The sequence below is a fragment of the Clarias gariepinus genome, chromosome 7 (assembly GCF_024256425.1).
Source record: "Clarias gariepinus isolate MV-2021 ecotype Netherlands chromosome 7, CGAR_prim_01v2, whole genome shotgun sequence".
Classification (NCBI taxonomy): domain Eukaryota; kingdom Metazoa; phylum Chordata; class Actinopteri; order Siluriformes; family Clariidae; genus Clarias; species Clarias gariepinus.
Window position 1 is genome coordinate 33,626,434 of NC_071106.1, and position 12,574 is coordinate 33,639,007.

Sequence of the window (12,574 nt, forward strand, 5' to 3'; positions counted from 1 at the left end):
ATTAGCACTATAGCCTTGCACCTCTATGGTTAGGGTTTGAATCTCATCTCCAGTCTGTGTGTGTGGAGTTCCTCCCCATGCTTTGATGGGTTTCCTCTATGTACTTCTGTTTCTCCCAACAGACTAAAAACATGTAATGTAGGTTAATAGTCATCTCCAAATTGCCCATTGCATAAGACTTGGTGTGTGCTTGTGTTTTGGGATGGTTTTACAGTATATTCAAGGTCTGCCATGCCTTGTGCCTCATCACCAACACAACACAAATACATCTCACTTCCCTTCATTTAGAGTCTGGTCTCCAATATGGACAAGGACTCCATGAGCTACAATTCCCTACGATCTTACCCTACGCCTTGTCTCCTACCCTACCCTCTCGTCTCATCTCGTCTGTCCACCTACAGTACCTCCATGTTGTGTTCTTCATTCCTCCAGTCTGTGATTATCTGTCCACCAGCTGCAGCACCATAGCAGTTAAGACATTCCAGTTTAATCTCTGTATCATTTCATTAATCCATATTGTTCATAAATCACCTGGTCGGGTTTTCTACATCTTCGCCTGTGGAGTCTGTCATTCCGTAACAGTAGTATAAATAATGAATAGATGGACGATTTGTACATGGGATCACTTAACATCTAATATAGCCTTTCCCAACTCTGAACATGTCAGAATGGTATCAATCAATACAGTTTTTTGTTTTTTCGTCATTTTGGGTGGAGTAATAATATTCCTTAATTAGTAATAATAAGTAGTAATAGTCCCTACTCAAAAAGAAGCTAAACATACTGTAAGTGCTAGCTTTAAGGGGAAAAGAAAAGTTGCACGGAAAAGAAGAAAAATGAAAGAAAGTATAGATGTCAAAGTTTTTTCATTTAGTCTATCCAGGCTATTTCCCCACCTCTTCAATCTCCCCAACCCTCATTCATCACACACTCACAGCACCTCAGAACAGAGCTCACACAGATGTGGCAGCCTCATTTCAATAACAGTGTCCAAGTGGGGTACATTTCCATCCGAACTTAGAGAGTGGCTCTGTCTCCTGCTTGGCTGACTGGAATTATACATTAACTGTTCTGTCTGGTTTAAGAGGGAAATGTTTTAAATGCTTTATCTTTTATATGTAGGAAACGTGAGCAGGAATCGGATCTACATACACAGCAGTACACTTGGTACCTAATAAATGTCAGATGATAATTAAAAACACGTTGAGGACAAACGTAAGATAGTTACAGCAGACGGATCAATCTCCTTACAGCATTTGTTAGATCATAATGGTGGTAATATCCATTTATCTTTCACTCTTCAGAAAAAAAAATGGTTAGTTCTTAAGAGCTGTAAATCCTTGCTTTGTATACAAACATTATTTTTTTCAATAGCCCTTTGGTCCTTGTATGTAATTCATTCAGGATATGTCCTCTCCACATGGTATGTAACAACCCCCTGCCTGTGTTAAACAGATAAACCTGTTCTATTGTTCTCCTTAGCTGAGTTGGCTTTTTCATTCTCCTGTTTAAAAATTCATTTGTTTCAGCCTCCCCTTTTGTTTCTTCATTTCACAAATTACTCTAATTGCCAGAAGGTACACGGTCGTCAGGTCATCTATTCTCATCAGCCTGGAGATCCCCATCGCTCTGATCCTGACACTACTGCTGCCTCCTATTTCAGCTGTCAGCGGACAAGCAATTGACTTTCACACATTTTGCTAGACGAGACCGCAGCTCTTAGCATGTAGTAAAACGGTTTAAAACTTTCAAGTAGTACATAATATATTATATCTTTTCAAACTAGTGGACACGGTGCATCACAGTAAGCACAGTAAGTAAAAAGGCTGTACATCTGTAAATGATGATCCTGACTAAGATGGTTTGGAGCCCTATTGTCGTTTCTGTGAACATTTAGTGTGGGAAATGCTTGATCCTTGAAAATCGATGAATAACTTGCGAAAGAGACGCATTTGTCAATGGAAACTATCCCAATGTTTGACCAATACCATTTGAACATTACAGTAACTTTGGTGGGACTAAAGGCATTGGCTTGGGATTAAAGACGTTACACACAGGCCGGTAATGGCTCCAGTGTGCTAAGAAAACTTTCTACCTTGATGGTATACAAGCACTAGTGAAACACTGGGATAAGTGCATTATATATAAAGAAATAAAAGTCATTTATTTTCTCATAACTGTGTTCTGTTATTCTTCACAATCAAAAGTCCCAGTTTGACATGAACTCCCCTTTGTAGATAAACTAGTCAATCTTGCCATGAATTTGCATGTTGGAGAAATGAACTCAAGACAGAAATTTGATTAAATGATTATGGGAGAAGTCGGAAATAAACTCATTAGCATTCTATAACATTATATAAAGGATTTACAGTACGTTGTGGGGCAGCATGATGGCTTAACGGCTAGCAATGTTGCCTTGCACCTCCAGCGTCCGGGTTCAGTTGCCGTCTCAAGTCCGTGTGCATAAAGTTTGTGTGTTCTGCTCAGGCTTGATGGGTTTCCTCCGGGTACTCTGATTTCCTCCCACAGTCCAAAGACTAGGCTAATTGGCGTTCCCAAATTGCTCATAGTGTGTAAGTGTGTGTACAGTATGCGTGTGTGCCCTGCGATAGAGTTTTATCCCATCCAGGTTGTACTCTTCCTTGTGCCTGAAGTCTCCTGGGAAGCCGTGTAGACAATGACTGAGTGAGAGTGATACATTGTGGAGGTGGACAAACTGTGCACTAATTCTCAGGGCTTTTTTTTTTTTTCTCTTTTTCACTTTTTTTCTTTTAGTTCTTTCCCTGAAGTAAATCACATAAGTCACATGTACTACTAATTAGGCTAATGGTTGTCAGGTCACACAGATTAATTAATGAAACACTGACACTGTCTATAATCCATACAGTCAAAACTGACCACAAGACATTAAACCGCTTAGAATGTGTATGCTGTTCAATACTGATTTTATACCTGATGTCGAACATTAATAAAACCTAATTTAAACTAACCTAATTAAATAATAAATAGGCATTAGAGATCAAAGGGTTTATTTTCTCATATCTTTTATATTTGTAAATAGTCTCAACCATATGCTAATTAAATTTGAATGATTTAGAGTTTTCCAAACAAAAATTTCTAATTTGCTTCTTAATTTTTCACATTTAAGAAAAAAAAAACATTTATAATTGTTTGATGTGATTTTGCTGAATTATTTGCTTTATCGTAAAGTGTTTAGCAGGGGCCAGAACACAGACACAGTGAACATTAGGGTAAGGAAACAAGTGCTCCAACATAAAAGGTGTACCTTAGTTGATGAAGAGTTCCTTTGGTACGCCACCGAGAGTGAAGAGCAATACCAGCTCATTTGGCGATGGCCTTGGAAGTCCATCACTACTAAAATGTACTTATGGCCCCTTGCAGATTTTTAAAGTAGGTTGTCCTGGTCGATCCCGATGCATTCAAATTGTGTGTTGATGATAGACAGAGGAATAAGTAGGGCAGGGGCCAGCTTTTTGAGTGCAGGCCTCTGGCTCTTGGGACACCGTTAACCAAAGGGTCTTTACTTTGGCCTCAAGCCTAGCCAAGGTGGCCACAGAGAGGGTAAGAGTGAGCTACGTGCCTCATGACATTAACCTTGCCTTAAGGGACACACTAGGAGGCCACGTGGTTCATCTCCTCTAATCCTGTGAGAGTATAAAAGTCCATGACAGATGAGGAAGTATGAGGTCTCCCATCATCCTCAGCCTTTCCCTCTATCTCTTTCACCTGTTGACTTTCTCCACAACCTTATGAGCTGAACTCAGTCCACAGGCTGGAGCTACTTGCGAGGTGATGATCTAGCTCGGCCCGGGGCGGTGCCTCTGGGTCTTAGGTCCACAAAGGGCCTTAGCCTTCAGCCAGTCATAGTTGGCTGCTTTGTCACTTGTGAGGGTGCTGCAAACTTGCTGTGCCTCTCCAGTGAGTAGCAGGATGAGGGTAGCGCACCACTCCCACTTTAGGTCTGCAGGAAAGATTTCAGATCATCATGGTGCTGATAGGCTTGCTTACAAGACATTGGGCCTTAGTATACATACACTACCGTTTAAAAGTTTGAGGTCGCTTTTTAACTCCATAATCGTTCCTGATTTTTATTTCTTTCTACATTGTAAAGGGATGCTGAAGGTGTCCAAAAAATGCATTAATCTCCTTTGAACAGTTGATATTGAGATGTGTCTGCTACTTGTAAAGACGCCTCTAATCTGAGGTGCTGGTAATTGGTCATTTTTTAGGCTGATAAGTCTAAATGAACTTCTTGTCTGCGGCAGAGGTAGGTTTTGGTCTCGCCCTCCTGGGACGGCCTTCATGAGAGCCGGTTTCATTATGGTGCTTGACGGATTTTGCAAATGCACTTGACAATACTGTTCTTGCAAGAACAATTGCTCATACAGCTGACCTCTGTGTCTTAAAATAACAACTAACTGTTGTTTTTGTTGTTGTTACGTAATTACTCAATCCCATATGTTATTTTATAGTTTTGAAATCCCCAGTATTGTTGTGGAATGTAGAAAATGAATCACTAAACAAAAACAAAGAAATTTGCAAGTGACCCCAAACTTTTCAACGGTAGTGTATACTGTATATGGTTATATACTAATTATATATTTGTAGTTCATATGCAGTCCAGTTCTAGTCATCTACTAGTTTCACTTCACACACATTTATAAAAAGGTTCAAGAGTATTAGTCACAAAACCATACGCCTAAGCTATGATCACCGACCTGCTGAAAACACAAATCGTTTAGTCATATGGTAATATTGTCATTTAGTCATGCCCATATTTTTATTTTTTTACCATAACCAGCACTAATAATGCCTGTATGACATGATGTGTTATATAATACCCTACTAGGAGGTCAAATGAACACAAAGCCAGAACCACATTAAATGTTAAGATATAGCTTAATGCAGATTTTAAAACACAGTTGATAGGGCAGGCTTCACTTTTGAGAATTGTACATTATACACATTTCGCAACATTAGGTGTTGAATAACGCTCTCTCTCTATCTCTTTTTATTTCTTTTCTTTTGTCTCATTGGTCGGTTGACATTTTCACAGCACATGTCTGTGTTTCCCTCTCTATTCCAAAACCACTTCAGTTATTCTCCTGCTCATTAAAAGGCAGCCAGCTACTCCTTGAACTCTGCACTGTAATAAAAAAGTTGTTAAAGGTTGATTTGGCTCATAAATTCAAGAACAAACAAAGAAAAAAAAATGCCCAGAATATGCACTTTCTATAACATTTTTTACACAGCTGTTTTTTTCCTTCCTTTATGTCTATAAAGTACTGAATTTAATTGATCCAAAGTGTGACATTTAAAAGAAAATCATTAATGAGTGACATTTATTTTCAAGTGAAAGTCTCTTCTTCTTCTGTTTCTTCTTCTCAACTGCTATAGATAAGATTGAACTCAAAATAAAAAAAATAGAACATTTGTCTGGATAACCAAAATTAAGATTTTTTAGTCAATACTCGTTTTTAGGAAAACATTAATTCATTTTCTATACTGGATATTCTGTACAGGTTTGCGGGAAGCAAGACGTTGGGCTACACCCAGGACAGGCTGCCAATCTATTGCAGATCATATACACCAACTATGGGCAATTTGAGAAAACTAAATATCCTAATTGGCATGTTTTTAGGCTGTGGGTGTGTATCACTTGAAAATGCCAGAGTCTCCAGAGGAAACCTCTCCAAGCATAGGGAGAACAAGGATGCATACAGCCTAAAGGTAGTAAACGAACGCTCGACTCTGAAGGTGTGAGACCACAGCACTAATCACTATGCCACTGTGCCACCCTTAAGAAAACATATACAGAATATTGACTGGTGTCTGGAATTAATTTGTCCATTATTATAAATAGAATCAAACACAATGAGGACATACAGTATAAGTGTTTTATTACTCTAGTACCACAGCCATCACATCACTTTTTTTTTTGTTTTTAATTATTAATATGTATGCACTTTTATTTCTAATTTTAGTTTATGTCATAAAACATTTGTGGAAGAAATTAGTTTCTATTAACACTTTTAATACAGTTATTGCTACTACTACTACTACTACTAGTACTAATAATAATAATAATAATAAATGTCTTCTCCTGATGGCAATGCAGGTACAAAACTGTTTGTGGAAATTTCAGTAATAAACTAATGAGTGACTGCAATTACATGCCATCACAGAAAAAACTGCCTGCATTAGCCGAGTCCAAGACCATGCTCATGGTCAACAAGTGGAACCGTCCTCAGTCACCATACATATGCCAAGCAAACCATATATGGCCACCCTAAGCAGCAACCAGAGGCATCCATGCAATGAGAACTCCAATGAGTAGTGGAGCATCAGTGTAATTCAGCCAGGTCATGATGGTAGAAGGGGGTCAGGATCACTGGCAGCCCAGGAGTGCCATGTGTAGTTTGACAGTTTGGTATGCTAACAGTCCCGTGATGTATAAGATGAATATATATTTAGTGCAGAGTCCAGGTAGGGATTCCGGCAAGAATAACTGACAGCAACTAAAAGGGTGAGCCAGGAGTAAACATGAACATGAGCGCTCCCTGGAAAATAAGTCAACCAGTCACTCCACTGTCGACTAACCTGAGTGATCAATGAGAGTGGGGAAGACAGCATCCAAACATCCCAGTTCACCATGAAACTCTACATCCATGTGTGCCACAGATCTGCACCTTAATTTAAATTTAAGAATTTCTTCGGTACTCGGAAAAATTTTAGTTTATTTCATCTTGCAACATTTTTGACAGTCCAAGCAACTGCAGTTCCTCATATGTGTGTATTTTATTTATTTTATAGTTTTTTTCTTTAATAAACCCAGTTTTGTTCCCAGAAAAGCCCCGGGTCTGGCTGCACCTCAAAACACGTTTACTAAGAAAGAACGATAACAAACTGATCTGTTTCTCTTTCTGTTTCCTGTTCTCTGTCATGCATCTCTTTTTGCCATTCATACCGCTGTGCTCCAAACGTCTGTCGAAGTCATCACGAAAAGCCTTCAGCCATGCCATGGTGCGTAATGGAAAACTACTGCCACTGTGGTTCTGACTGAATCATTCTTGTCACCAGTGTCTATATTTACCTTTTTTCTTTTTCATTAAAACATCCTATTATGAGAAGTGCATTCAGAATGTTCAGAGGTTAAAGGTTGATGCTAATAAAAACAATAAGGTTGTGAACTTTATTACCAAGGACCCTTGATCCTTGTCTAGGATTCCAGGACTCTTATCTTAAAGGTATATGCAAATAAAGAGGGACACATGTACACCTGATACTGTAGACGTTACCAGAATGATATAGTCTGGTACAGCAAGATTCACAGGACTGGAAAAGGATTGGACAGGGAAGAGAGTAGCTGTCTGCCAAAACTAACTTTCAAAACATGTTATGAAAGCACTTTCAGCAAGAAAGGACATCTGATAATGTTATGTCATCATAAACAACACTTTGTCACCCTTATTATTTGCTTCTAAGTAGTTCCTCTGATCTGTCTGCATTCTGTTACTGCTAGTTAATGTGAAGAAGAGCTTCCACCAGTGCACCGACAGGGTCATGACTCACCTAACCACTTTGTTCACAGCTAAGAAAAGGTAAAAAGCTTACTAGCTTTTAACACAAGGCTAAGTTCCAAATCCCTCTCCAAAACCTCAGAAAGTAAACTACTTTCTGTGAATTAGACCAAGGAATTTAACACCATACACAGTGTGCTAGTTTTCCATTATGCTCTATTTGAGATTCAGCCCAGGAACACTTTATTCTAAAGTGGAATATATGGAGATGAAATGAAAACTGGTTTATTCTCCTCGCCCCTTTGGTTACATGGAACCACCAAGAATGTAAAACGACTTTCATCCTGGATACTACTCAATTCAAAACATCAAATGTGGGACTAGCAGTGATCGAATGCTTTGTTGGTGCCAGACCGGCTGGTTTGACTCCTGGGATCTTCTGGGAAACCAAAAAGCATTAATTGAGCAGAATTCTGCAGGAAGAAACAAATTGAGGTTGCCTAAGAGAGAGACTGGTCAAGTCGACATAGAGGCTATGGTGGCTCAAGTAACTGTTCTTTACAACTGTGCTGAGCAGAAAGACATCTTAGGGTGTAAAGTAAAAACAACAAACATAGAGAAGGCTGAGTCATTCGTGGTTAAATGACTTTATTTTATTAAAGTAAAGATTAGAAAAATACATCCATACTAATCAAAAAAATAATTTTAAGGGCAATTAACCTGCAGTGACATCTGATGAGATTCTAATGCCAGCGCATTACATTTAAAATAATTTCATATAACATATAAGCTCATTGGCATTGCTGTTCCCAGTAACAATATTAAATGAGAAAACTGTGAATATTAGACTTAATTTTAAAACTTTAAATCAGTGCTAGGAGTTTGTTATTAAGGTTCTGTTGAACTTTATTTTATTTAAATTTGTTTATCTGGATCATTTTCTCTCAACTTGGGAATAAAACTTGCATTTTTTAGCTTCAGGTAATGGCCTGTATAGCTTTGTAGCTTTTTCCTTTAATTATAAACCATGCATATGAAAAAGGGGTTTAAGGCAAAAAAAGTAATAATAATATGAAGGTCGGAAGTAAAAAGAAACTCACAAAAAACAGCCAATTGCGCTATCTAGCTCTGTATCCTTTAATACATAATGCATAAAAGTGAAAAGTACACCATGAATGAAGGGTGATTTACTGTATAAAAAGCAGAGAAAATACTGCACATGGCATTTGTGATAATAAAATGTTAAATATTTCAAACATTTCTGCTTTTGAGGTATATTTTTATTTGTATAAATATTCATTGAAACGGGACTGGCGAAACAATAAAATGTTAATAAAATTCAAAAAGTTGCAGCATGACCCGTGGCATGGCCTAGTGAAATAGTTTTATACTCTTATATCCAGATGCCTCCATGGTACAGAAATAAGATTAAATATGGGAGCCCTGCAGGTTTAAATATCCTTGCCCTTGTACTGCATGCTGAATAAAGCAGAATCAAAAATGACAGATAGATAATATAAAAAAAAGATGATATGACATCTCCAGCTCAGAGTTTGGCTTATAGTTTGGGTTCAATTCTTAAATCTGGGAACTTTGCTCTTTACAGAATAAATGATAAATATTGTATGTGGCAACAGCTTTTATGTAACGAAGGAGGTCTACTTGGAATAGTAGGTTTGAAGAGCTTATAGATTACTTCTCAGTTCTTTTGGTCCATTGTCGTCTTAAGGCACATACTGTATCGTACAGTACAGTATAGAACAGCATACCAGTTCTGGATACTATAAAGACTAATGGTCATATCTGACTATTTTTGACCTTTAAACAGTGTTTGGATAGGTACATGTTTACTCATTTTGTCTTTTGAGATCCTTCAAACCAACTTGAATTACCACTTGCTCTAATTGCAAAAACAATGCTACCTTCAATGTTCATCAGCCACAACAGCACCTGTTAGGGCAGTGCAAGCTTGGTTTTTGTAACAGCTTTGCGACAATGACCATTGCTAAAAACGCTATGTAAATAAAACTGAATTGACTTGAATACTACCGACCAGACTCAATTTCCGACTCTGTGTGCTTGGTGGATTTCCTCCGGATACTCTGGTTTTCTCCCACAGTCCAAAGATATGCAAGTTAGGCTGATTGGCATTCCCAAATTGCCCATAGTGTTTGAATGAGTGGGTGAGTGTGTGTATGTGTGCGTGTGCCCTGCGATGGATTGGCGTCCTGTCCAAGGTGTGCCCTGCTTCGTGCCCTAGGCCTCCTGGGATGGGCTCCAGGTCCCCGCGACCCTGAATACAGGATGAAGTGGTATGGAAAATGAGTGAGTGAGTAAGTAAAATGAAATACCATTAATTAAATAGCAGTTAAATGTTTATTTGTTAATTTATTAATGATTTAACTGTATATAAAAATGGAACATACATTTGTACAGTAGATTAATATGTGGTATAGATACTAATTAGCCACCTACAGTACCACTAATTAACCACCTAATCTTGGTGGTAAGGGTGTGGTGCCAGAAAAGCTAGTTTGAATATCAGAAACTGTTGAATCCCTGTGATTTTCACACACAATAAAGAGGTCAGGAGAGACACGCCAGACTGATTCCAGTTTACAGAAAGGCTAGGCCTAAGAGGTAAAACTCTGGCTCAAAAAAAATGAGGGGAACGTGGAAGTGACAGAACATAAGCACTTCCTCTAATGAACACCGGGAGCTGGCTCGAAAGGTTACTGTAGTCAATCTTTATAGACCTTTATGTTAAAATGCCCAAATATACAACAGAAGTAAATATAATTACAGCCTGGTACAAAAAACCTTAGCATTTTAGATAAGCTAGAGCTAAGCTAGCTAGCTTGTGATAACTACTCAATACTACTCTATACTGTAGCAACAACTAGAGCCCCAAAAGTTGAAATTTTGGGTTCTGTTCTTCAGGAGTCCCATGGGTGACATCATGGAGGGTTTGGCCAAATGTATTTATTTTTTATACAGTCTATGCTCTCTACAGCCATGACACACAGGAAAGCATCTTAAAATAGACAATATGTCCGCCACTAAACTGGATGGGCTAGAATAGGAGAAAATGACCTGGGGTTTCACTCTGACCAGTATCCGGGACTAGAGTGGGCATCCACATTAAACACTTGACATATTACATCAGTTTGTAAGCACGAGTTTATGTAATATGTCCATTAAAATATTGCAGATGAAATTTTCTGAAATAAACAAATCATATGTCTTTGTATAGTCCAATTTTCATGATGTCATAAGTAATATTATGTAGCATATGTAATAAGAAATCACTATCAAGTATATCTAATATAGTTAAGTGGCAAATGTCATTTTGGTCATTATTTTTTTATATTGTTTAGGATAGTGTACAATAGATACAACAAGACTAGGCAGTGGGTTCAGGCTTGGTGTTTGTTTGTTTGTTTACCTTCAGAAAAAAAGAACACTTAGCTATTGGCTAAGTAACTGGCTAGCTTGCTATGCACAGGAGATTGGATCTCTATAATCAGTTATAAACATACAGTAAAGATTGGATGAACGTTGGCAGTTAAGAAGATGTTTATCTTCCCTGTTGCTCAGGAGGCAGAAAACCAACAGACGTTGAGCAGCTTGTGTGACTTGACTGTATGCAGCCACAGTTAAATTGGGGCATCACCATGTACCAGAGAAGGTCCCAAAAATAGACATTATTATTTTTAGTTGCACTGCAAAGTTAAAATATTGCAGATGGAATATTCTGAAATAAACATGTCTCTGCATACTTACACACTCACAAGGTGAATTGTTTACCATAACATTGGTCGGTGTACGAAGGTGGGTCAAAAATTATCTGCACTCTGGCTGTAGAATTTATTTTAATCAACTTTTAGAAAATAATCTTTTTTTCAACATAATCAAAACACTCTGTCCATCTATAAGCTTTTGTATTCCCTTATTAAAAATGTTTTAGGCTAAGCTGCAAGCCTAATGATATATATATATATATATATATATATATATATATATATATTATTATTATTATATATGCCAAATGAATGCACCACTGTCTTTACTTCTTACTCAGAAGCGAAACTTTACTCTCATAGGGCTGCTTTCATGGGACCAAACATGTAAAAGTCAGATGGGTCGAGGTTCGGACTATAGGAAGGATGCTTTATGAACTTTAAAACCAAGTTTTTAAAAAGTGTTGACAGTGTGGACAGAAGTGTGTAGATGTTCAGTGTCATGCAAGATCACAACACACTTAAGTCCAATCCCAATTCTATTTTCTCCCCCTTTTTAATAACGCAAACAATGCGTTATCAAAAGCTCGGCAAACTGCCGTGCTACTGAACCATTTATATTTGTTTGTAGCATGCAGTAAAGTGTATATGACATAAAAATATATTTTTGTAATATTGCGCAATCGGTGCTATCCGCTAGCAAACTTTAGCGGTTTTTTACAAAACATCACCATAAACACAAACACAAGACTAAAATTAATATACATATAATGAAAACTTGTCATAAAAATCCTTATTAATGGCAAAAATTCGTTAAATCTATGGGTCTGCTTGCTCAAGTGAGCGGCCATCTTGAAAATTTTGTTAGCCTTTCGTTTGAAGTGAGGTCCCGAAAAATCTTCGTTTGGAGGGCTATCTGGCCCTTCCCCTTACCTCTACCCCTCCAACCAAAAGAGAAATGAGACACCCCTACCCCTTCACGTGAACGCGCCAAACGGAGGGGTAGGGCTAAGTGTAGGGGTAAGGGGTAGAATTGGGATTGGGCTTTAGACAGATATCCTCTGAATATATTCTAAAGTTTTGGCTTCAGCTCTTCAATAAGCATCTCACTGTAATGAGCGCTGTTGATTATTTAACATTTTCCCTGATAATGTTTCAATACCAGCCCTTGAGAATCCCAGGAAACTGTAAATGTCAATTACCCAGCTGATGGTTGATTTTTCACCTTTTTTTTTTAGTTAGCGATTGAGGATGTTTTGTTACCTTTCAAAGGCTACACTCGATGCTGCACGA